Genomic DNA, 25852 nt, shown 5'->3' with positions numbered 1-25852 from the left:
GGCTGAGAGGCAGCTTTACCAGAAACATGTGGTGATGCCACACGAAGCACTGCGCAGATTAGTGCCCAGACAAGGTGCCAAACTAGCACATATTTGGCACCAAGAGCGGAAAATAAGACTCAGTGGCATCCTTACTTAAGGAAAACAACACCTGGGAGATAAAACGTTCAAAGATGATGACTAACTCCCACAATCATGAATTGAACTAACCTTAACCTTAACACAACTCGAAAGGCGACCTTCACAAAGGTAATGGAAAGGGGAAGGTAGCAGAAAAGCCAAGCGGCATTTCAAAAACTTGCCTTGGGGCAGCCTTCCAGAATGGACCCCTTGGCATGGAAGTAAGCGATATGGTAACGAGGCTAATGAGAAAATGTTTCCATCAACATATGTGCACGTGATTTGTTTTTATCCTCAAAATATTAGTTACACACTAGAGCTGTCATAAACATCTTTGAAACAAAAATAACATATTTAGCTCTATTTTTGACTTATTTTTTTCAGTCTAGCCACAATGGTAGGCAGCCGCCCCTTCATTGCGTAGACTTGATTTTTTTTTGCGTGTGTGTTTGTAAGGTTTAACGTCCCAAAGCAACTCTGGCTATGAGAGACGCCGTAGTGGAGGACTCCGGAAATTTCTAATACCCGGGGTTCTTTAACGTGCACTGATATTGCATAGCACACGGTGCCTTGCTATTCACCCCCCCCCCCCCCCCCCCCGAAAAGCGGCCGCCGTGGCCAGGATTCGATCCCGCATCCTTGGGAGAAGTAGTCAAGCGCCGTAAGATGTGCGCTACCCCGGCAGGGTCGACTCGACTTTAGTTTTTGTTGTTTTCGTGTGCCTCGTAAGACGTGTTCTGTGTGCGCACGCGTTTGCTTTTCTTTGTCCTGTTTCTGCTTTTCTTTTTCAGTATCATACTGAATCCTGTATGTCTATATACCCTGTTAAACTGTATATTTATTTTAATATGGAACACAGAAGAAAAGAACAACATTTACAGAAACAGAACAAGGTATATTGATTGACCTCGTGAACTTGCAGATGTCGGTTATTTAATGCAAGAAAAGTGATGGCGCCTCCCTCGAGAAGAAGACATGGAAAGTTTTGATAGAACAGTACAACTGCCGCAGTGACATTCTGGCCCGCTTAGCTGCGGACGTGCTGGGACAATTTAAAAGAAAAATGGCTGAAGGGAAAAGCTGCAGACATGAAGGAGGTTTTCGCCACAGGTGAGCCCCGCTTCTCTTTTGCTTGGTAAAAGAAAACTTTCGTACGCCGTACGCTTGCTGCGAAGCATTTCCCACTACACGGATAAGACTTCTTTATGGAATATGGCTAGCGCATTTGAAGACACGATGCGAAAACCAAGCGTAAAAAACAATTAGGTCCTGCATCAAGAGTAGTAGTGGTATGTGGTGATTTATTATCAAATATCAAAAAAATGAAGATTTTGCAAGTCTCTGTATCTGCTATCTTATATCTCAAGCACCTGAACTGGTGCAGCGGAAATGAAAGAGATAGAGAGAAGTGGTACAGGGAAAAAAAATTGAAGTGAACTAACCGAGCAGGGCTATGGTATTCATATGTGTTTCTTGCGACACTGGCCTCGTATTGTTAATCTCGACGTCATTGGGAATCGGCGGTTTGATAGCAGAATAACTAAATAAAAAAAAATGTATAGTAAAAGTCACATATTAAAAATTATACATGAAACCGTACGTTGACGCACTCGCTCACGAGCATACACAGTTTTCACGCTGTCACCATGGCACACAGTCTCTGCCACACAGAAACAAACAAAAAACCAGCCAAATGGCACCGGTAAATAGGGTAGGATAGTATTGCTTGTTCTGTCGAACTTCAAAATTGCCAATGAAGAAAAAAAATACAAAGGTCAGGTTTGCCTAGACGCATACCCAAAAGATATCGGATGAAGATTGCAGGCATGCTGAAGAACAGACTGCTGTTGTCAGGGCGGGAGTGGACACCGAAACAGGGAATTCTTGCGCTCGGAAATAAACATTTGTGGGCATTGGAAATATTAAGCTATTTAGTAGTATTGCAGCATCTCACAAGGAGACGGTAGGTTTTAACCCATTTGACAGCGATAGTGGCTGCTACAACGACGGATCAAGTTCTGACTGCACTTTGGCCGTTGCTGCTCTGCTAAAGGCAACGCAGCCTGAGCCCCACAGATGGCGGCTGATGGTGATTCTCTTGCTTGTTTAATTTCATACATACCTCTGCATGCCATGTGCATGGGATGTAAAGCACGATTAATATTCATGAATCGAAAAATAACGTTTGATTATCCGACATAGCCGCACTTGTTTATCTGGCATAGCCAGCACCAAATTTATAGCCACCACGCAATATAAATTAGGGCATAAGACTAAGTTGAAATACTTGCAATTGAAAAGATTAAGGAGGAAATGAGCTCTGCATATGAAAAGCTACTGTGAAGAGGAAGAAGTGCACGGGGGAGCGTTCCAGTCAGTGGCATCGTGATGGCTGCGCATGTTGGGCCTCACTGTGTTTGCTGTCGCCAATCTGCCCAGTCTGAGTACCTCAATAAACCCCTATCTTACATTTGGTGGAGGTGCGGTGTGGGATCTATCCTCTCGCCCTGGAACTCCACAGTCGCACGTTACCAACTCCTGTGATGCCTGAAGAAGCCAACCACCAAGACGTACAAGTTGGCTCGCCCATCATCTGTCCCGGCTCCCTTCGCCAGCGAGACCCCGCTATCTTTAGCGGCACTGACGACCACGACATCGAGGACTGGCTCACATCCTATGAGCGGGTGAGTGCTTACAACAAATGGAACGCGGAAACTGAGCTCAGCAACGTGATTTTATATCTCACTGGCGTAGCAAATATATGTTTTCGGAACCATGAAGGAAATTACATCATAGTCCGTGTTCAAAGCCAGCTTCTCTGAAGTTTTTGGCCGTCCTGCTGTGAGGAAACTCCGCTCTGAACAGTGCTTGCATGCACGGTCTCAGCAGGATGGCGAGAATTTTACGAGTTACATCGAGGGGATCGTCTGCTTGTGCAAGCGCATGAATGCACAGATGTCAGAGACCGACAAGATCAAGCACTTTGGCCGTATATGATTTTCAAGGGGAACTTTGTTTTTTAGATGAAGGCTGAAAAGCAAAGGCACCAAGAACTGAAGTCAGCACAGAGGAAAGTGCCACGGGTCGGACTGTGAAGAGGTAGTACTTGTATACGTTTCAGTACTTTTTGGCGATTCTGAATATAGCAACAGGAACACTCAAGCCACGCTGGCTCAAGCATCCAGGACAATTCCCATGAACTTAATGAAGCCAGAGTCTGGATGGCATTTCAGACGCAAACGTATCCCAATCAGGAACATCAGGAGATCGAACTGCAGAAAGTGTACAGCCCGATTTTCCAGAGCGGGCAGTCGAGCTACACTAAATTCCGAAGCGCCAAAAAATTGTGTACACGATGTGTTTCCCGCCAGAGAAGCTGAGGACATTTGCCAACTTATTTCTAGGTTAGAACTCGACCCAACCTGTATGAAGTTGCAGCAGTCTCCCTGCATGTCACTGATATAAATATTGCTCCCATCCACGTCCTCCACGAGTGCAATTGGTCAAATGGATCCTGTCGATGCACTATGTTCCTTGGCCTCGCTAGAAGACCTAACCGCACGTCAATTTGGGTTTCAAACATAACCCCCAGAGACTTCTACCATCTCATCCTATATTTCAATGCGCAACCAAGAGAGCTGCAATATTTTAAACTGGGAGGAGCTGACAAGGGTAATGGCAGCAGAAGTCAAAGTGTGGGACGACAAAGTGAGAAATATGTCCTTGCAGGAATTCTGCAAGTATTGTTCGCACAGCTTTCGGGTTGAAGTCCATGCAACGACACCCACAGAAGTGCACAAGCGATCAAAACGCTGACCGACTACACACCAGTGAGAGTGGCAAAAGACAGACAGAAAGAAACGGGGAAGAACCCATTTATGAGTGGCTCAGGCAGAACCCTGTATAACCAGTAAGCAGCAGCGTTCACACACGCAAATGGCTGTCCGATCCCGAAATGTGCTTCATCAGACTAGACAACAAACACCTGCAACACGTCATTCAAGTGCTCAAACACGAAATGTGCAAGCAGACGACATTGGATTTATCGAAATGTAGCGCAACACTGGTCCTCTTTTTGATGCACCAAATGGCAATGTGATTTTGTAGCAGCATGTGGCAGGATTTCCGATTTCGCGCAGTTTGGCGCAATTGGTGCAGCAGTTGCCCTATTGTGTACACTGCAGTGCCTGAAACAGCGTGACTGGTCACATAAGTCACAAAGTTTCCCAGAGTACAAGAAGAGCGAGAGGCGAGCAGTGGTGGGCAGATGGTTGGAGTGGTCGGCCTAAGAAATGGTGTGGTGAAACCACTGCCACCCACCATGGGGAGAACTCTTAAGGGAGGCGTCTTGCATATCTTAGCTTCCGCACACAAACCACAACTGTTGCATTACAATGCTGGTTGGTATCAAATATTTGGAAAAAGCTAACATGCTTTCACATATGTAAAACAAGATGCTCATAAAATTTGGTTTCAGAGGGGATGAATGAAAGTGATATGTGCTACAAAAATATATTTCCTTGGACCAGACCAATGAAACAGTGTTTGAAAGAGAAACATGTTATAGTTAACAAAAAAAAATTGTGTGACAAATGAACTGTTGTAAAATACGTTTTTCTTTCAGAGGCTTCAGTGGCTTTCCTTGGCATGCCCAGTCACATGAGCATGCTGCCATGACAGCAGAACTGGATGAAGCAAAAGCTGATCTCCTCTCAACTAGAACTGCACTCCATGAGGCAGACAGCAGCTGCTAATTGGAAGCAGCACCATGAAGATATACAGGAGCGGCTTATTTCTCTCAATCTCACTAGGCAGGTAAGGGAATGCCAGTAGTACACTGGGCTGCCATCATACTCTGTGTTTGAATGCCTGTGCACGGTATTTAAGTCTGCCATGTCGCATAGTGTAAAAAGACCTTTACATGTGGGCAGAGAATTTCCTGATGGCCTTTGTATGGCTGAGGACAATGATGCCTGTGAAAGAGGTGGCACGAAACTGTTGCCACAGCGCCTTACTTTAGGAAGACTTTCTCAAAGTGGATTCTTTTTCTTCAACGAGCACTGAAGCAAATAATGCATTTTCCATCACTACAGGAGGTGCCCCCCCCCCCGTGTAGCCTGCCAAAACACTTCAAGGAGATCGCGGGCACACGTGTTGCTGTAGATGGTACCGAGATCAGGTTGCAAACACCATTAAGTATGGAGGCAGAAAAATAAACATTTTTGCCATAAAAGTATGGCAACACGATGTTTTTAGTTGGCGCTACACCTGAAGGGTACATCTGTTTTATATTCAAAGATTCAAGGCGGATTGGTGTCAGATAAAGAAATGGTCCTACAGAGTGATCTTGTCACTTTCCTTGTACCAGGAGATGCCATTATGGTTGATAAGGGCTTCACGATTGCTGACCTCCTTCCACATGATATAGATTCACATGCCTTTGTTCAACAGGCCGTGACTAGGCGAATGAGCGTGAGTGATGTTCTGAAGACTAGAAAGATAGCGATTGCCCGTGTGCACATTAAGAGGATCATACGCAGAATTAGGGAATTCCACTGAATATGACAGATGTGGCCAATGCAGTCATATAGACATGTGGCTACTTGAACAAGTGGAGCGCAGTCCGCAGTCTCCCCAGCTGCTAGTGCTGTTTTCAACAGCGTTTTGCTGGCACGCTCAGACAGAGCACAAAATAGCACCAAGGTGTTGGATAGCTTTCATGAGCACCGCGAACTAGCACTTTTACGTAGCCGCATCACAGCATCAATGCGCACAGCACAGCCCAAGAGGGCATCGAGAGGAGGCGGAGCGGACTTTCCCAGTTTAGCTCATACGGGGCGCCACCATAAAACAGATGGCTGCGCCCAGGCATCGAAACTGAAATCGTCTCTACAAAGTGAGGAACAATATCTCCAAAGATACGGTCCGCGTTTGGTGCAGGAGGACATGGTGGGGACGAGGAATGCCAGTATGGGTGCAGCGGCTCACTCAGAGCATACGCAGGGCGGGAATGCACTGTGCACAGCCTCGAAGCACACCTAACTTCGGTGGCGGCTGCAGAATATGCCATACATCGAAAAAGACATGATCGTGTGCTAAAACCACGAGAGACTCTCGACCTCAAGGCAACTTTCCGTGCTGGACAGGCCAGCTCTGCAATACAGAGCATCCTTGCGAATGATGCAAATGCGGGACTTGCAGTGTGGCCCCCCTGGAAACAAAATGTGCTAGTGTCTGTGCGGTGAAATCAGTGGACGCAGCAGAGAGGCTACTCTGAGATATCATGCTGCCGGTCAGGGGACGTCAGCTACCATTCCGGGGACACCCCTAACTCTCCAGTGAGTTATGTCAGGGCGTCATGAATGACATCTGAAACTGTCAACTGAAAACTCAGTGCCGAACAAAATGTACTGTCAGTGTGCAAGCTAGGGGGATCACCGGTTGCGGTGATCACCTTCACTGGGAGCAAGGTACAATGGACGGTGCTAGACAGCTACGATAGCTCCCTATACGTCTCTATAAGAAAACAGTGCCGGTGTGCCACAAGCTGTGGCACAGTGGGTCATCGGACCGACACCTGCCCGCGACTGCATCCCCAGGTGCTATGGACGCTGCAGGATACCAGTTCCTGCTGCCACACCTGACAGACAAGCAGAACACCAGTGTACTCTGAGCTGCCTCATCTGTGGAAGCGGCAACCCAACCTGAGCTCCCGGTTGTGCCGGGGGTTCCGAATGGCCATCAAATCAGGCAGCCCGCCCGGATCCAAGTCCAAGCAGCTTCCTGTATCCAAAGCTGGCCACAAGAAACAGCCAACCGAGAAGCCTAAATCTAAGAAATCCCTGCATTGATCATATATGATTTCGAAGGGGACTTTTCATGAAGGCCGAAAAGCAAAGCCCACAGAACTAAAATCAGCACAGAGAAGATTTGTATTGTATTGGGTTTAGTGGCACATAAGCAGTTCAGGCTATCATGCGCTAGGCACAAGGTTGTATCTTGAGTTTAGTGGAGTATATGCATTCATTCTACAGTTTTTTTAACACATTTGCTTCCTTTAGAAAGCTAAAAACGCATGACAGATCAACAAGACCATTTTAACCTAAAATCAACGCCGGATGGAACGGAATGTGCTCATTGTAAAATGTAGTAAAATACGTTTTCCTTTGTGTTTCAAGTGCTGTGCACGAAAATAAAACATGGTGAGCTCCTCTCCGCATTCTTGACACAATGGTTTGTTTTCTTTTCTTAACAAAAATTATGCGTCAAGTGTGCATGGCCAATGCAGAGTCAGCATAAAATCACTTCTATGAAACGTTCTTGATGATGACACGATTTCCATTCCCCCAAATTCGGCTTCACCAACTGCAGTTTGTTATTTATCTCGCTACACCAACGACTGCCATTTCTCCTTTAGTTTACAGCGCAATAGAGCCATGCAGTCTCTGTATGAAATATTTATGTTCTTGATCTGTTTGTCATGGGCTTGAGCAGCACAAACGTCTGCTCTCTCATTGCCTCCAATGCCGACTTGACTCGGGAGCCAACAAAATGTTATGTTATGTCCTTGAGCAAAGGCTGCTGATATATTATGAGTGATGTCTCCAAGTAGTGGAGCAACTGCGTTTTTGTGATGAAGGGCTGTTAAAACACTTAGAGTCTGTGTAAATAATACTGTTTGTGATGTGCCCATTGGCTATTTTTCTTACTGCCATACAAGTGCATAACACACAGCGGTAAAAATTCTCGTACACTGAGGTAGTCTTACTATTTTTTTCCCATTTTCCTAGTACTACTGCACTTCCTTGTCTTGGAACCATCTGTATAAAACTGTGTGCTGTTTGAATACTTTTCTTCAAGAGCTAAGAATTCTTGCAAAATATGTAGATGTGGTGTTTTCTGTTTACAAAACTGAGTCAAGGTAAAATCACAAACAATGGGGGGGGCTGTACCATGGTGGTAGTGGATTGTACCTTGATTCAATATCAGGGAGGGAATTTAGTATTCCCAGCTCTTCGCATTTATCCTCGAACCGGAGTAGCAAGGGTCTGATAAAGTGCGGTCTACTGTTGAACAACATTCTGGAGCTGCACTTTGTAACAAGCGGGTAGCACATATGTTTTGGTAATGAGCATATTTTGAGGAGATATGAAAATGTAAGCACGGTTCTTCTGTATTCCAGGGAGGGAGTGACACGGGTCGGACTGTGATGAGGTACCACTCGTATACATTCTAGTACTTTTTAGTGATTCTGAATATATCCACAGGGATACCCTACAAGCCACGCTGGCTCAAGCATCCAGGACCATTCCCATGAACTTAATAAGGCCGTGGAGGCACTTGCGAAACTGACAGAGTCTGGATGGCATTTCAGACGCAAACTTATCCCAATCAGGAACATCACGAGATCGAACTGCAGAAAGTGTACAGCCCGATTTTCCAGAGTGGGCAGTCGAGCTACACCGAATTCCAGAGCGCCAAAAAATGTGCACGATGTGTTTCCCGCCAGAGAAGCTGAGGACGTTTGTCGTCGACTTATTTCAAGGTTCGAACTCTACCCACCCAGTATGCAGTTGCAGCTGTCTCCCTCCACATCACCAATACACAACCATTCCTCACATCCACGTCCTCCACGATTGCAGCTGGTCAAATGGATCCTGTCGATGCACTATGTTCCTTGGCCTCGCTATAAGACCTAACCGCGCTTCAGTTTGGGCTCCAAACATAACCCCCAGGGACTTCTACCATCTCATCCTATACCTCGATGCACAACACACAGAGCTACAATACTTTAAAGTGGGAGGAGCGAACAGGGGTAATGACTGCCGAAGTCAAAGTGTGAGATAACGACAAAGTGAGGGATACGTCCCTGCAGGAATTCTGTAAGTATTGTTCTTGCAGCTTTCGGGTTCAGGTATATGCAACGACACCCAGAAAAGTGCACAAAGGCGATCAAAACGCTGACCGGAATACACACCGGTGAGAGTGGCAAAAGACGTGCAAAAAGAATAAGGGAAGAACCCATTTACAAGTGGATAAGGCAGAACCCCATATAACTGCCAAGCAAAATTGTTCACACACATAAATGGCTGTCCGATCCTGAAATACGTTTCATCAGACTAGACAACAAACATCTGCAACATGCCATTCAAATGCTCAACGACGAAATGTGCCCACAAACGACATTGGACTTATCGAAATGTACCGCAACACGAGTTCTCTTTTTGACGCACCAAACAGCAACATCATTTTCTAATGCCTGCGCAGGGTATTTAATTCTGCCACACCATATAGTGTAAAAGGACCTATACATGTCCTTAAAAGGGCAGAGGATTTCCTGATGACCTTTATGCGGCAGTGGACAAGCATGCCTGTGAAAGAGGTGGCACAAAACTTTGGTGTCACAGCATCTTACTTTAGCAAGACTTTCTCAAAGTGGATTTTTTCCTTCAGCGAGCACTGAAGCAAATAATGCGTTTTGCATCAACCCCCCCCCCCCCCCCTCGTGTAACCTGCCGAAACACTTCAAGGAGATCGCGGACACACGTGTTGTAGTAGATGGTACCGAGATCAGGTTGCAAACACCATCCAATATGGAGGCAGAAAAATAAACATTTTTGCCATAAAAGCATGGCAATACGTTGAAGTTTTTAGTTGGCGCTACACCTGATGGGTACATCTGTTTTATATCCAAAGTATGGAGGGGTATTGGTGTCAGATAGAGAAATGGTCCTACAGAGTGATCTTGTGGCCTTCCTTGTACCAGGAGATGCCATTATGGTTGATAAGGGCTTCTAGATTGCCGACCTCCTGGCATATGCTATAAAGGTTCACATGCCTTCTTTCAACAGGCCATCAACAGGCCAAATGAGCGCTAGTGATGTCCTGATGATGAGAAAGATAGAGAGTGCCCGTGTGCACATTGAGAGGATTATACGCAGAATTAAGGAATTCCACTGAATATGACAGATGTTGCCAATGCAGTCATTCAGACATATGGCTACTTGAACAACTTTAAGCACTCTATAATAAATGTAGCTAACTGAATTCGAGTACACATGAGTAAGCCATGAGTTAGCTCTCTGTTTGTTGTGCAAGTGTCAGGGCTGCGAGTGTTTTGCTGAGACCAGTGAGGCCCCCCTGCCTCACCACCCTCTTCATCGTACTGTGATGTGGTTGACTGTGAATGCTCTCAGATTTCCAGTTCCAACTTGTCCTCATCTTCTTCCTCCTCCACTTCCGAGTCCTCTTCTAAAGAGGGGTCCCCAACCGCTAGGTTGGGGCAGCTGAAGGTCTCCAGCAAGGTGTCCTTTTTCAGGTCTCTTGCTACAATCGTTCCACCTAATGCAAGGCGTTCTGGTTCCTTGGTTCTTTCCAGTCTCGTTCCTTGGTTCTTTCCAGTAAGTCTCTCTTCTGCCATTTTTAAGGCATCACTTCCGATAGCTATTTTTAACTATCGTGGCGCATTTTTGCGGATACTCTACTTGTAAAGTACCTGTAAAGGTTGAGATTGTAAAATTTGAAGTCATGCGTAATTTGGATGCACTTCTCAAAAAGCTACCAAACAATTCTCGCGCGCAGTTTGTGCAAAACACTCCCATTCCCAAGCTCCGACTGGCACAATTTCAAACTTCCCGCCTGTCGGCCGCCGATGCCTCACATTGGTTGAAATTTTAAGAAAACTAAAGCTCTATTTTGGCTTTCAAAAAGCATTCAAAAACAGGCTCACTTTTCATATTATCCAAAAAATGTCAGTTAATTATTGGCGCATGTTTGTGTATATATATTTATATACTACGCCTTCTCACAAGCCACTGCTACGCATTTCGCACGTGCATGTGCGTCACTGTTTGTTGGAGTTGACGGTAGGCATGTTCGCACTGTGTTATCTGCTGTATTTTACTTCTGCCTTCGTGTCATGTCGGCCTCCACTTCTTCCCTGATCACAGCGCGCATCGCTTACTAACCGTGGTAGATCCGTTGCCACTTCAAGTGTTTGTGTCGTCTCGGTATGCAGTCAGAGGCAGCGGGGAGTATGTTGACTTTTAAGCCTTCCTCCACTTCTGTATGTGCTCAAGCAGTGCTTTTTTACACAAGTCTCACCGTCCTGGCTCTTTATATGCAGGGCAAAACGCCATGGCACGAAGTACCACCACTCAGCGGCTAACCGCTAGTGCCGTCGCACAGCTGCGTTTCTTGCACATGCTTTGTTCGCATGGTCTCGTTCCTGTAGACCATTCACTGGACAATTCACAAGAGCACCATGTTTGCTTACGTACAGTATGTCGAAGACAAAAAGCGGGCTATCTTACCTGTGTCGCTCATCAAAAATGTTAAACCAGAGTGCAGTAAAGACTTCAAGAAGGAGAAAGCTCTTCAAGCCTATTGGACTGACAAAGATGGAGAATTCGAAAACTATCCAGTAAATGCACTCGACGACGAGGCGTCAAGTTATCCTTTTAATTCGCAGCGCTCTGGTGCATTGTGTCTTCACTTTACCACAGCTGTAGCATAGAATGCCAGTGGTCCTGAGGTCTAACTCTAGATTTGGCTCTTTCTGTGCTAGTTAAAGCATCGTGCTATCGCATTTGTTTTGCTCAGTTTATCACGCGCCTCCCTCATTTCTGCATTCGATTTGCAAAAGTGCTCAGGTGGTGCAGAATGAGTTCGTCTAACAAAAATTTATTGATGAGAAGCGATAGTAGAGACACCAGGAACTGGTCAATAATTGTAAAAGAAAATTAAATTTTTGCAAGCCACTTGACTTTAAATTGAAATTAAATTTTTGCAAGCCACTTGACTTTAAATTGAAATTACATTTCTACCGATTTCAGCTTTTGAAGAAAGTCGGATCATGCAGCTTTGCGTGGCAGAAATGTTTTCTGAAGAATATTGTGGGAAGACACATGTCACCACTCCTTCCCCTCCTGGCTACGGCGCGGTGGCGAGGGTGAGGCGCTGCCTCTCCTCTCCACATCACATGGCAGCACCCTTCCCCTCTCTCCCTAGACTGCTGTGCGTTCCCGCTCTCGACGCGCTCTCGTCAGCCTTGACCGTCCCTCACGTATTCGTGCGTCCTGCTTGCCCCCTTTGGGGGTTCAGTCCTCCCTGCTCCAGCAAGCTAGTACATATTCCCTGGGCCATCATCCCCATCTCGCTGGCTTCTGCCAACCTTCCTGCTGCCGTGGTGCCCCGGACCCATGACTTCCTTCGCGCACCTCGTAGCTGCTGCGTGCGAGGTGCGACCCAGTGCTGCAACCGACTCCAGGATCACCGGACCCTCACAGTGCGCCCCTTCCGCCCTCGAGGCGTCGACCCAGTGCTGTGCCGGTGACCTGGATTTCCCCGCGGCACACCCCTCGTTGCCTCCACGTTTGCGGCGCGCCCCTGCATTGGACTGGGCTCATGGCTACTGCGGCGGCCAACTGCAGCTCCTCCGTGGGCGCAGCCCTGCTGGCCACTGCCAGTCTCCTGCGGACTTCACGGTCCGCGGGCCCTGACGCACCCGCGTCCCCTGCCGCTCCTGCGGTCCCCCCCGCTGCTTTGCTAGCATTCCCGTGGGCCTTGTGCTCACGGCCCTCGACGCGCCGCCTTGCCAGCGGCTTCTCCAGCGTCATCCGCCGCACCTCTGCCACGGCAGAGGTAAATCAGCGGTCCTCCCTGCTGCCGCCCGGATTCTCCAGCGACACAGTTTCCCGTGGGCTCCCTGCTCGCGGGCCTCGGTGCGCTGTCTACGGACAGTCTCCACAGCGCCACCCGCCGCACTGCTGCCTTGGCAGCAGTCTATCGCGGTCCCCTCCTGCTGCGGCGGTTGCCCCAATCGCCGTGGTGTCCTGCTGTCACCAGCAGTCCTTCCTGTGCCTCGCAGAGGCACAGTACCAGGCTTCGCCTAGACCACCCGCAAGCGCTGCTGCACCGGAGGCTGCGCACCGACCTGCCGACGCTCACCGGGCTGTTTGCTTGGTGCGGGCCAAGACGACAAGACGATCTCTCCCCCCCCCCCCCCCCCACCTCTCTTAACATCCCACTTCCCCATCCCCCGGACACCAAGAGTGCCGCCGCGACATTAGGCCGGCATAACCCGTGTCCGGTTCCCCCCCACCCCCCGTGAATATCCCAAAGTTCCCAACCAACCAACCAACTGCTGTGGCGAGGGAGGCGTGCGCTGTGTGTGTGTGGTGGTGCGCAACGAGCTTGACAGTGCGGACCGGACGGGCCAGCTGCACGGACGCGTCCGGGAAAAGAGACCAACTTGCATCAGGTGAACAGCATTGCATGATCGCGCGCGCGGCCGAGGAAGCCATTAAACCAATTAACCCTTTGGTACTCGGTGTTCGTGTTGTTCTTGGGGCCACCACTGTGGTCTGAGCTAGCGGAGCGTTGTTTGCTCTGAGAGCGAGCCGCAGCCCCGTAGAGAATCCCACATTTTGGCGACCAACGGAAGGTAGGCGAAGTCGCCTAATGCCAACCGCAAGGGCATGACTGGTCTCGTGTTTATCCGACGCGTGCCGATAGACAAGCCGGCAGTGTTCCTGTATGCGAAGCCTGTGCTGAGCACGTTCAGAGGGACCTAGCCCGCCGACTGGCCTTATTTATGACACCGGCACAGTGATCCAGGGATGGCCGGGGCCGCCACAGCCGCCAGCCCGGGCTGCCCAGCCAGGGCAAGCCCGCAGCGGCACTCGCTCACAGAACACCAGCGCGGGCCAAACGGGTGGACCCCGCCGGTTTGAACGCCGCCAGCAGAGGCAGCGATCATCGTCACACCAAGGCGCTCGCCGGGCTGTTGGGGACCACTGCAGCGTGGCTACGTGAACTTCCCAGGAGGGGAGATCGCCACCGCTGACTTACTATAGCGACGCCCCAAAGAAAGTGCAGCGAAAGGTGGAAACCAGGCTTCCCCTGCACGCCGTGCCTTACCCCTTCCGCAGGCGCACCTTGTGGGGCCACGAAGCGGCGTTTCCGAACTCGGGAATGGCACCTGACACTGGTGCCAGATACTGCGGCCAGTGTGGAGGGCTGCTACTCTCAAAACGACGCCACAAGGCCTCAGAGCTCCACACCGACGGGCGCCCAGCAGTGGACGCCGCCTGCGACAACGGGCAAGCGGCAGAGGCCATGGCAGCTGCTGCTGCCTACACGGCCCGTGTTTCCGGCCGAAGCGGACCCCGTGCATGGACCTGCTGACCCAAAGCCTGCCATGGAGTTTTCAGAGATGGATGACCTGCTGGCCGATCTATAATCGCCCGCGGGGGAGGCGTCCTAATTAGGGTAGGAGGGGTGTGTGTGGGAAGGCTCATATCACCACTCCTTCCCCTACTGGCTTCGGCGTGGCGGCGAGGGTGAGGCGCTGCCTCTCCTCTCCACATCACATGGCAGCCTCCTTCTCCCTCTCTCCCTCGAATGCTGTGGCGAGGGAGGCGTGCGCTGTGTGTGTGGTGGTGGTGTGCAACGAGCTCGACAGTGCGGACCAGACAGGCCAGCTGAAAGGACACGTCCGGGAAAAGGAACGGACTTACAGAAAGGAAGCAGTTTTAAGGCAAGGCACAAACTAACGTCCTGTAGCTTCATATTATTTATCCCTAACCCCTTATAGTTACTGGGATTGCACATTGTGATCTAATATGTTAGTGCCTTAATTCATAACTTTGCCATTCCAAACAGCTCGACAAACCTGTCCAATGTGTTTGAGCAGTTTGCTGAAATCTATATATCATGCACTTGTGTTTGTTTTGGATATCATATAAGCTTCCATCCACTTACAGTTAAATGAGATATTCTCATTTACCAGACACTTAATGGAAGCTTCTGTGTGAGCACTTTGCATGTCCCTCTTGTGTGTTGTCATGCTGAAAGTCTCAGAGAGCTGATGGCTTCTTTTAAGACCTCAAGGGGCCCGGTGCCAAGGCTGATCCTTGGCAAAATCAGCTAAGGCAAGGAATTTTCTGCCATCCTGTCACGACTAGCTATGTTTAGAAGAGCTGTAGATAAACAGTCCGGGCATTTATTTGCAGTTTTATTTTTGATGTGAGCCAATTGGACAGTGCGTTTCCTAAAGCAGCAGCATGTGCATGCACTGTCAGTATGCGGTAACTGATTATAGTGTCCTGCAAGATGAGCCCATTATGTGTGCAGTAATACATACACTGTGACCAGCTAATGAGTTACGATAGTATGATTACTGGCGGCCTCCTTAAAATGCACAAAGCTGCTTGCTCAATAACGGTTTTGCACTGTAGGGTCATTGCTACCTAGCTACTTTAGATATAACCAGCACTGCTACAAAGCAAAATCAAGAGAAAGATAGATAGGTTGGTCAATGCCTATAAGGGTGGTAGCAGAATGCTGGAGCTGATCAAGTGAGGCATCATCTATTAAAGTGCACACTCCGTGAGTGATTTGTCTTCTTCCAAGGACCCACAGTGCCTAACTGAAAAAGAAAGGAAGAAACGGAAGCGCCAGGCAAGTCACCTTAAAATGGAGAACACCCACAAGTCATTCCGAAGTGTGTGACACTCCCAAGAAGGTATGGTACATTTGTGATTTGTCTCGTCTCCTTGGTAGTCAGTAAAGAGCAGTGTTTGTACAGAGAAAAGTCTGTGCCTTTCAAATAGAGCAGTCACAGTTACGCATTCTGTAAGTGATAGCTCTCAAACACGGGGTTTGCAGGCTGCACATGCAGCCCGCGCGCTGCTTAGTGTCTGCCGGATCCAAATGACAGCCTTTGCTCCAAAAGGACTAGTCAGCCTTACGAACCAGCTTTACCATCAGTAACGTTTGTGTGGCCTAACTGAAAAAGAAAGGAAGAAGCGGAAGCGCCAGGCAAGTTGCCTTAAAATGGAGAACACCCTCAAGTCATTCCGAAGTGTGTGCCACTCCCAACAAGGTATAATACATTCGTAATTTGTCTCGTCTCCTTGGTAGTCAGTAAAGAGCAGTGTTTGTACAGAGAAACGTCTGTGCCTTTCAAATAGAGCAGTCACAGTTACGCATTTCTTAAGTGATAGCTCTCAAACACGAGGTCTGCAGGCTGCACATGCAGCCCGCGCAGCTGCTTAGCGTCGTCTGCCGGATCCAAAAATGACAGCCTTTGTTCCGAAAGGACTAGCCCGTCTTACGGGCCAGCTTTACCATCAGCAACATTTGTGTGGCCTAACTGAAAAAGAAAGGAAGAAGCGAAAGTGCCAGGCAAGTCACCTTAAAATTGAGAACACCAACAAGTCATTCCGAAGTGTGTGACACTCCCAACACGGTATGGTACATTCATATTTTGTCTGGTCTCCTTGGTTGTTAGTAAAGAGCACTGTTTGTAAAGAGAAAAGTCTGTGCCTTTCAAATAGAGCAGTCGCAGTTACGCATTCTGTAAGTGATAGCTCTCAAACAGGAGGTCTGCAGGCTGCACATGCAGCCCGCGCAGCTGCTTAGTGTCGCTTGCTGGCTCCAAATATGGCGGCCTTTGTTCCGAAAGGACTAGCCAGCCTTATGGGCCAGCTTTACCATCAGCAACGTTTGTGTGGTCACAGAATGGGACATTTTTATTTATTCTTATTCAGTTTACTGTTATTTTAATTCTCTTGTTCTGGGAGTTTTCATATGCAGACATTTTAGCCGCAGCCTACAGAGCCACAGACTAAGCCCTCAGAAAAGAAAATATGCATATGCTGTTTGCGTTCACGAGGCTCAGCGTCATCAATGTGCATTCCTCCATATGAAGGCACCCAAAGTATTCTTGTTTGACGCTTTAGACACAACGTAAATAATGTTTAATAAAACCCACACATGCTTGTGGCTCAGAGAGCATATTACCAAAACGAACCTCAAGTAAGCAGATGACTTTTCAAAGATCACTCTGCATATCTCTATAGTGGTGGCTCAGTGGTTACGGTTCAATTGTATTGTAGCAGTGTGGTTCCTGCTCAGAGTTCGGCGCCGCAACTTGAGCTGTGTATGACTGAGCTATCCCATGACCCTGGCCATGTGCAACCCTGGCGACCGCACCGTGCACGCCCGCGCGGCTTTCCTTTGCTATTTCTCACCCCCGCAACGGCGTCGCGCCCTCACCGGCTCCCCGCCGCCGCTACGCTATCATCGAGTCACTCGGAGAATAAACAGTTAACCCTTTGTTGCATGCTGGCCACTGTAGTGGACAAAATTCTGCGATTTTTAGAGCAAGTTCAGTGCATGCCAGGTGCTCCTGTGCATGCTGGTCACTACAGTGGACAAAAAAGGTACGTTTTCGATGCGCTAGATGGCGCCACCATACTGCGGCTGCCTCGAAATTTTGCTACGAAGATGGCTGCCCCCTGCTCGAGCGGGTAAGTGACGTCTGTCTTCCCTTTCTGGCTTACCATTCGCACATTTCCCCAATTTGCTATGTATAATTATGCGGAAACAAGAAAAGAGATACTGTTAGGTATGCACCATTGATATTACGACTGAGTAAAACATAGGTGGGTTTTCCGAACAACTTCTTTCAAATGTCCACTGTGGTGGACACCATGCATGGCGGGAAAACGACATGCCCATGTGAGGCTTTTCGTAAGGGTTTACTGCTGCTGCTCAGATTTGAGTGCATGTTCGATATAGTTTTTAACGCAGAGGCTTTTCGTAAGGGTTTACTGCTGCTGCTCAGATTTGAGTGCATGTTCGATATAGTTTTTAACGCAGCTTTACTTTGTTCTCATTAGGAGGATTCCGGCTTCAAAGAAGAAATTAACCGATGCAGAAATCGATAAACTATTGGATGTCCCGTTGCCACGGGACCAGGTGAATGCGCTACTTGGAGAAGACTTGCCATCTGGTAGTGATGATGATCGCCTTGACAGTGAAGATGATGGTCAGAACGAAATAGAGGTGGACAGATGGAGTGATATAACCGATAGCAGTGCGAGTGAGGAGGAAGACGTTCACACTGACAGCGATGCTGAAGGCGAGGGCGCACCAAAACAGCGTCGCATTCAGAAGGAAAAGCCAAAGGTATGGCGTTGGGATAAGAGATATTCCTCATTGCACCAAAGTGCACAACGAGCTGAAGCCTAAGGCTGCAGCTGCTGAAGGCAAAACTCCACTGAAAATGTTCAAGCTCATGTACGGTGAGGATCTCATTGAGCTGCTAACATTTGAATCTAATCGTCCAAAAATGAAGGTGATAACAAAGAATGAAATGGAGGTTTTTTTAGGTATATGCATGTACATGTCAATAGTCGACATCTCCTTTAGGCGTTCGTACTGGTCCTCAAACACTAGGCAGGACATAGTTGCTGACGCAATGACGGTGAACAGATGGGAGGAAATATTATCAGTTCTTCACCTCAACGATGCTGCTTTAGAAAAGAAGAGTTCTGAGGAAGGCTTCGATCGCCTCCAGAAAGTTCGTCCAATGATCGACCAACTGAATGCTTCATTCAAGAATTTGGCTGAACCAGAGTCTTGCCAGGCAATAGATGAGCAGATCATCCCCTTCAAAGGAAGGCACTCGCTAAAGGTGTACATGGCAAACAAGCCAAAAAAATGGGGATACAAAGTCTGGGTAAGGGCCGGTCAGTCCGGGTATGTTCACGAAATAGTTTCACGGAGACAACCTGAAGTCCGACCCGCCTGACGCACCCCAGACTATTGGCCCGTCAGGACGCGTAGTGCTGCGCCTTGCCAGAGCTGTACCTCCAAGTACGTTCCTTTTCTTTGACAATTTCTTTGCGTCCCCAGAGCTCCTGGCCCACCTAAAGGATAAGGGACTGCATGCGACATGCACCCTGCACAGAAACAGGACAGCTAAATGCCCGTTGATGCCTGAAAAAGAGCTGAGAAAACAAGGCAGGGGCTCGTTCGACTACAAAGTCGATAGAGAGCATGGCATCATCGTTTGTGAGTGGTACGATAACAGGCTTGTAATGGTGGCCTCAAATGTGCATGGTGTCAACCCACTTGTAAAAGTGAGGCGGTTTGACCGAAAACAAAAAAAACACGTTGAGGTCGAAAGCCCTGCACTAATCGCAAGGTACAATGAAAATATGGCCGGCGTCGACAAGTGCGACATGCTGCTTTCTATGTACCGGACCCACCTCAAGACAAAAAAATGGTACAAAAGAGTAATTTTTCACCTGACCGATTTGGCTGTCGTAAACGCATGGCTGCTTTACCGCTGTGTTGCAGCAGAGTGTAAGATGCAGCTAAGCCACTTCAAGTTATTGGTGGCGATAGCACTGATCAAGGCAGAATCAAGGACCGCGGTTGATGAAGCTGATATTTCTACTGCACTAGCATGCTCAGCCGCAGCGAAACGAAGGCCGCCTGCGAAAGCAAGCTCGGTGTCCACAGACGTGCGGTACGACCGCGTAAGCCACTTCCCCCGCCAGCAAACGTGTGCAGCACAAAGGTGCAAAATGAATGGCTGCAAGCGGAAGACAACATACCTCTGCGGGAAGTGCAAAGTGTTCTTGTGCATTGACGGCAAAAGTGACTGTTTTTTTTTTTATTTCATAATGAAGAGTAAAGTGCCCTTTTGTTATTGGAAGAACTTTGCCTGGTAGAAAAGGCAAACATAAACATTTTTACTTTCCCCTACCGGAGCTGGTATTCATGTTGTCCACTGTAGTGGACATTCTGTATCTTCCAAAATAAAAATTTGAATGAGATGAAAAAAATTATTCCCGTTTTTTTTGATGCAGAAAGACTCGAAACAAGAAAAAAATCACAGTTCGCGCACGTAATAATTCCGCATGCAACAAAGGGTTAAAGTGTACACATGAGAAGTCTCCATTGTCTCGTCCTTTATCCGGGGATTGCACTGCGCCCTACAATTGGTGACCCGGCTTATAGCACACCTAAGTAGTCCCACTGTAATGAAGATTGGAAGCAAATCCACGCAGCTATCACGAATCAGTATCAGGCACTGACTCCTAGCACCAGCCAGACAACGCCAAGTGAGCCCAGCGGAGCCATCTCTTCTGTAGCTGTTCGCCGGGAACACAACCCGGCTGTATGGTTCATACAAGTGGAATCATAACTGCAGCTCAGCAGAATTACATCCCAGAAACAGAAGTTCTATCACGTGGTGAGTGCACAGTCATCAACAGCGGCGGAGCAGGTGGCCGATGTCCTCACCTCGTTCAGCACCAGTCTCCCAACACATCCCATAATGAGCTCAAGGCAGCACTACTGCAAAGAACAGCCGCATCGAAGAGGGCAAGAATTCAGCAGCTAATCTCCGCGGAGGAGCTCGGTGACCGACGGCCAAGTCAGCTTTTGTGACTGATGGCACAGCTCCCTGGGCCGCCATTATGGGCCGCCTCCGGCCCCCACCATGGGGGATGGTACACGGCCGCAGTGGTCCACCAGTCCAAAACTTAACGGGCTTACATTTCGCGCCCGTGACATAACTCACGCAGAGGAGGTCGCCATTGCGCTGGCAGCTACCCACACTGTCTCCGACTCGCGAGGGGCCTGTCGGAACGCCAAGCAAGGCTGGGCGCCATACTTAACCTACTGACTACTTCAAAATTGCACCTATACCAGGGACCCCGCTTACCAGAAAATAGTATAGGCTCCTGCTCATAGGGGTCTCGAGGAGAATGAGGCAGCCGACGCCCGCGCACTTTCTTTCCGGGCTTCCCATCTCGGCCTCCTAGATCAGGATCTCGAATTCGAACCCGCGCATTCTTTTAAATACATTGTTCTTTATTATCAATCTTGCCATAGCCTTTACCCTCGCCCAAGTAAAGGTCTGTCTAAGACGGAGGAAAGACCCGAGGAGTGGCTTCTACTCCATCTCTATATGAACACTCTGCTGTGCCGGCAACTCAAACATTTTAATCCTTACTTCATGGGCAGTTGTCCGCACTGTGCGGAGAAGTCTTCGGACAACTGCCACATGGTGTGGGCTTGCGCATCCAACCCAGCTATTCCTCCTCACCCCAACCCCACTCGGGAGGACTGGGAGGCGACCCTGCTCGGCTGCTATGACCTTCGGGCCCAAAAAGCCTTCGTCGAGCACGCCCGGGCAGCGGCAGACGCCACTGGCATCCCGTACTAGGGACCCCCCTTAGTATCTGTAAGGGCTGGATCTTCAAAGATCCAGCTCATGCATACCTCCACCCCTTTTAAATCTTAAACGTTTGTCACCACCACCTCGGAACGAGTATGAACAATGCTGTGTTACGCAAAATTTTCCTACAGCACCTACCAACCAACGTGCAACAGTGCTCGCCATTGCCGCAACCATGGACTTGAAATCGTTGGCTGCGCTAGCTGACAAAGTCATGAAGGTGGCCATGCCACATCTCAGCGGCTGCCGTCAAGACAAGCTTCACTGTTGGCCGCTCCTGTCACCACTAGCTAGCCGCCTCACCTCGCCGCCACTTACGAAGTTGATCGCCTTTGTTCACGGCTCGAGCAACTCATCGCGGCAACTGCAGTCTCAGAGCTGCCCCGACACCATGAACGCCAGATCTAGAAGGCTGCTGTTCAGTTCTTTTCATCACTAAGTATCACCGTTTCCTAGGAAGCTCCAAAGCATTTAGCTAATGAAAGAAGCTCACTTGGCCCTATCTTATTTGCAACTAAGGCTGTAAGAAGAAAATGCTACTTGAAAAAAAAAAAAAAAAGAAAAGAAACTGCTGGCCATGTGCCCATGCCTGAAGGCAGTCTTCAATTGACCATGGTGGGGGCACCTGGCAGACAGCTTTCAAGGAGTGGTGCATTTTCTCCTTAAATGCTAAGCTCTATTGTGTCAGGGCATCTTTTTCCTTTCACAACTGCTCTTACCGCCTCTTTTCTATACCCATAGCCACCATATCCTTAGCATTTATGCAACATGCACTTTGCCCAAGATTATTCTCTTATAGCTACTGGTAAAGTTCTATTTAGCTTCATTGAAAACTAGTGGTAATGTTCAATTTAATTTCTCTGGCAAATAAAATGAGCGGCTATATTCACACCTCAGTTGCGAACAGCATGAAGTGCATTCTGAAGGGCGCATTTCACAAGTGAAATTCTGCACTTCTTGATTCCCAACTCATCCTAACCTCAACAGATGCAGTCAATGAAGGAACTGGGTGTTAAAACCAACAAGACTGGCTGTAAAACTGGTAAGACTACAAGAAGACACCTAGATAAAGCATCTTCCAGACATTCTAATGCCACAGAACAATACAAAAGAGGAGACTGAAACGAAAGCGACCTGGAACAGGAAAAGTGCAATTTCAGCACTAGCCCTCGTGACCGAAAACGTCCAACAACTGAGGCACAAGGATCAAATGACAGACAAGATGCCCGGTCTATGTGTGTAACATTGTGCGATTGATATCTGTTTCATCCTTTCTTCTCTTTTCTTTTTCACCCTCAATGGCAGTAGCATGCCACGTTCACTACAGGCAGACATACCTGCCATCATTAAAATGCACCTCTCTCTCTCTCTCTTGAGAACATTGATCTACTTAGATGCATAAAATAGAACTGCCAAACCTAGGAAGGCATTTTCTTTTCTCAAACTAAAACAAAACAAGAAGCTGGAATATGTTGTGTATAGAAACAATGTTAGTCAGTCACATCAGCAGCAAATAATAAGCAGCTGCTATCAAAATAAAGGAGCAGTCTTTGGTTCCCCTGCAAGTTCAGTCTCTTATAACCACATTCTATAGCAATACCTCTATTACCTTTCTGAGGGTGTGTGACAGGATCATTGAAATCCAATGAGGTAGACACATGATGCCCACATCTTCGATAAGATTGGTCAGTCCCATCAGCTGCATATAAGGGACTTATCAAAATAAAAGAGCAGTCTTTAGTTCTCCTGTAAATGGCGATACTGGCTGTGCCCTTTTTAACCGGAACACCGCACGCACAGACAAGCAAAAAAAAAAAAAAAAACTCTCCAGAAAGGTTCAGACATTGTCACCTGAGGTCTGACAGGACAATATTTCAGCAATAAAGTCTGAGGCCACCTATGTTCAAAATGGTGCTTTGTCACTTGAAGCCCTGCGCTTCCATCTCCAATCTCTTCAAAGCCAAGTGGCTGACAGTGAGCCCGTGATGACCCGAAGTAGAACTGCACTGCAAACTATCACCCCACACGTTGCTTCCTCTGCACAGCAAAGAGAAGAATTCGTTGGTACGTCCCCCGTGAAGCATACTTGCCAAGTTTTTGTCCATAGAGCATCATAGGGTGCCTCTGCCAGCAGCCCACTTCCTCTTGTGTTGTCATAGCAATCCATCTTCACAATTATCTCTTTTAATCACCACCTCAATTATTAGGGTGTGACAGGACCCTTGAAATGCAGGTGCCGATGGTAACAAGGTTAATGCGCATGAGCCTCAGATTTTGTGCGGATTGACTAGAAGGAAGCCAACCCAACATTACAGAAATGCTGTAGACTAATATATCTTGGCGTTGCTGTCTCACAGGTCATGTCATACCACGTCAAGACATTATTGCCACACAGGCCGTGTGCCACACTCTGCGTAGGCGACTTCAACAACCTAGAAAATGCCGCTGGCAGAGATGTGCTGCGAACTGCAATGGATGCTGCAGCTTGCCACCCTATCACCGTATTAATTAGAGAAATGTGGTCAACACTGTCTCCCAAAACAAAGATGCAAGCCCAAAACATTCAACATACAGCTCACTTTATCACAAGGCAGTCATCACTGCATTAAAATAATAAAGTTGGACTGGCAGGTAAAACATTTGTTGCTCTCATACCAGCTTTAAAGGTCAATTTACGTTACACACATGTGAACATCCTGCAAGCTCCTCTTTCCTGACCATGCACCACCCCAGGTTGCTACTCTACTGTTCCCTTGTGGACCTGCTGTGGGGTGTTACTGTCGTGTTGTGGTGTGACGCAAGCAAAATAACAAACTGATGCCTAATGGAATAAGGCACTCCAAGAGGTCTTGTTGCTCTGGGAAAACATTTGCCACTGGCATTTACTGCACTTAGGAAGCCTAAGGGAAAACTTAGCCTAAACCTTTCTGTAGAATTTCTCGAGTGCTCGTTGAAAGCCAGTACAAAAAGTCCTAGTGGAGATTTCTGGCAACACTCCATCACCTTGGTCAAAGAGTCCTCCAACATCCATCCGTCAGACTGGTCAAACAGTTAAAACCTAACCTCTTGATGCTAGCGCTATTCAAGTTACTAAAGCCAACTACTCAGCTGCTTTAAACCAGCATTACCTTCAGTGTGTGCAACAAAACACAGCATAAGTGGATTTCAAATAAGTCGAGCCACCATAACGAATTGCTAGCGTAACATTAAAATTTTGCAGTCTCAGCACTTGGAACCCCTCGCCTTGTAAGGTTCTGAGACTGCTGGCAAATGCCAAAGCAGAAGACTGATGCAGCTGCTGAGGAGCCGTCGAATGTCAACAAGAAAGGAGACATCGAGAAAGAGCTTGCTAATGCCAATTCGGCCCCAATTGCAGCTTCAGGTGCAGACAACGGCGATTCTTTAAATTTGACAGTTCAAGCACCATCATCAGTGATTGCTGCCACAGCTACTCACGAAGTATAAATGGAGCTTGTTTATGATAGAACCCACATCAGAGCAGCTGGGCTTCCGCATACCTAGAACAGCAATGCTCTTTGGTTACGCAGACACAAAAACTAGTCATCAACTCTTCACGATAAATTTGACACAATATGTACTGCATTCCCACAGCACAAAGAAGAACATGTGCCAGCTGATGCTTCCAGGAAAACCTACCCCATAAGAAATAGTTGCAGAACGAGGCAGTCGGTGCCGAGAGCAAGCAGAGGTCGCCCAGTCAAACGCCCCACCCCTGTAGACTTATCTTGCAGCCATGGAAACAACACTGTTTTATGGAGCACGGAGGAAGGATAAAGGCGTCGCGCTTGTGCCGCTACATCCGAGCGATTCGGAGCTGGACTCCAGCGATGACGACGCTTCTGATGAATACGGACGAGGTGAACCACGGCAGCAAAGTCTGAACGTGCAATGCAGTCCTTCAGATGACCTTGAGAGTACTCCAAGTTGTAATACAGACCGGAGGCGCCACTCAGTTACCTGCTCTGGCCTTCCTACAAAGAAAGCAAAGAAAGGTACACGTGTCCTCGTCCTTGTACACGACGAAGAAGACGATACAGAGGTTCGCAAACCAAAGAGAAGCCGCGAGAAGCCAAGAGCTTGGAAAAAAGTGGACATCCCCAGCCTACAGGTTCCTGAAAGACTTCATGTATCGCCGCAAAATGTGTGCACTCCGTACACATACTTCAAGTCGTTATTCACGGATGAGCTGGTGGAGTACATAACTTACCAAACAAATCTGTACTCCCCTCAACAGCAAGGAAAGAGCCTGAACACATCACCAGAAGACATTCGGCGCTTCCTTGGCATCCTTGTGCTCATGGGAGTATATAAATTTCCATCGCTTGAAGATTACTGGTCGTTGGGGGGGGGCGATTTCCGCCTGTCGCTGATGTCATGCCATTGAAGAGGTTCCAAGCGCTCAGGCGGTATGTCCACTTCGTGGATAACCTCAGTTATGTTCCGGATGGCGATCGGTTCTTCAAAGTCAGACCGCTCTTCGAAAAGCTTCGAGAGCAGTTCTTAAAAATTCCAGCAGATAGCAAGCAACGCATCGACGAGGTCATGGTTGCTTATAAGGGGACACGTGCCGGGAGCCTGCGGCAGTACGTCGCGAACAAGCCTGATAAGTGGGGCTTCAAGCTGTTCTGTCGGTCAAGCTCAAATGGAATCATTCACGACCTCATCATG

General features: G+C 48.1%; 1 pseudogene; it reads left to right on the top strand.

The window, feature by feature from the left end:
* Positions 1-1208: 1208 nt before the first annotated feature.
* LOC146176770 (uncharacterized) lies at positions 1209-6971 on the top strand (annotated as a pseudogene).
* Positions 6972-25852: the final 18881 nt, after the last annotated feature.

This window comes from Amblyomma maculatum, chromosome 10 (assembly GCF_055883805.1).
Source record: "Amblyomma maculatum isolate TAMU_Amacu chromosome 10, ASM5588380v1, whole genome shotgun sequence".
Lineage (NCBI taxonomy): Eukaryota > Metazoa > Arthropoda > Arachnida > Ixodida > Ixodidae > Amblyomma > Amblyomma maculatum.
This window is presented reverse-complemented; position numbering and strand designations above follow the sequence as displayed.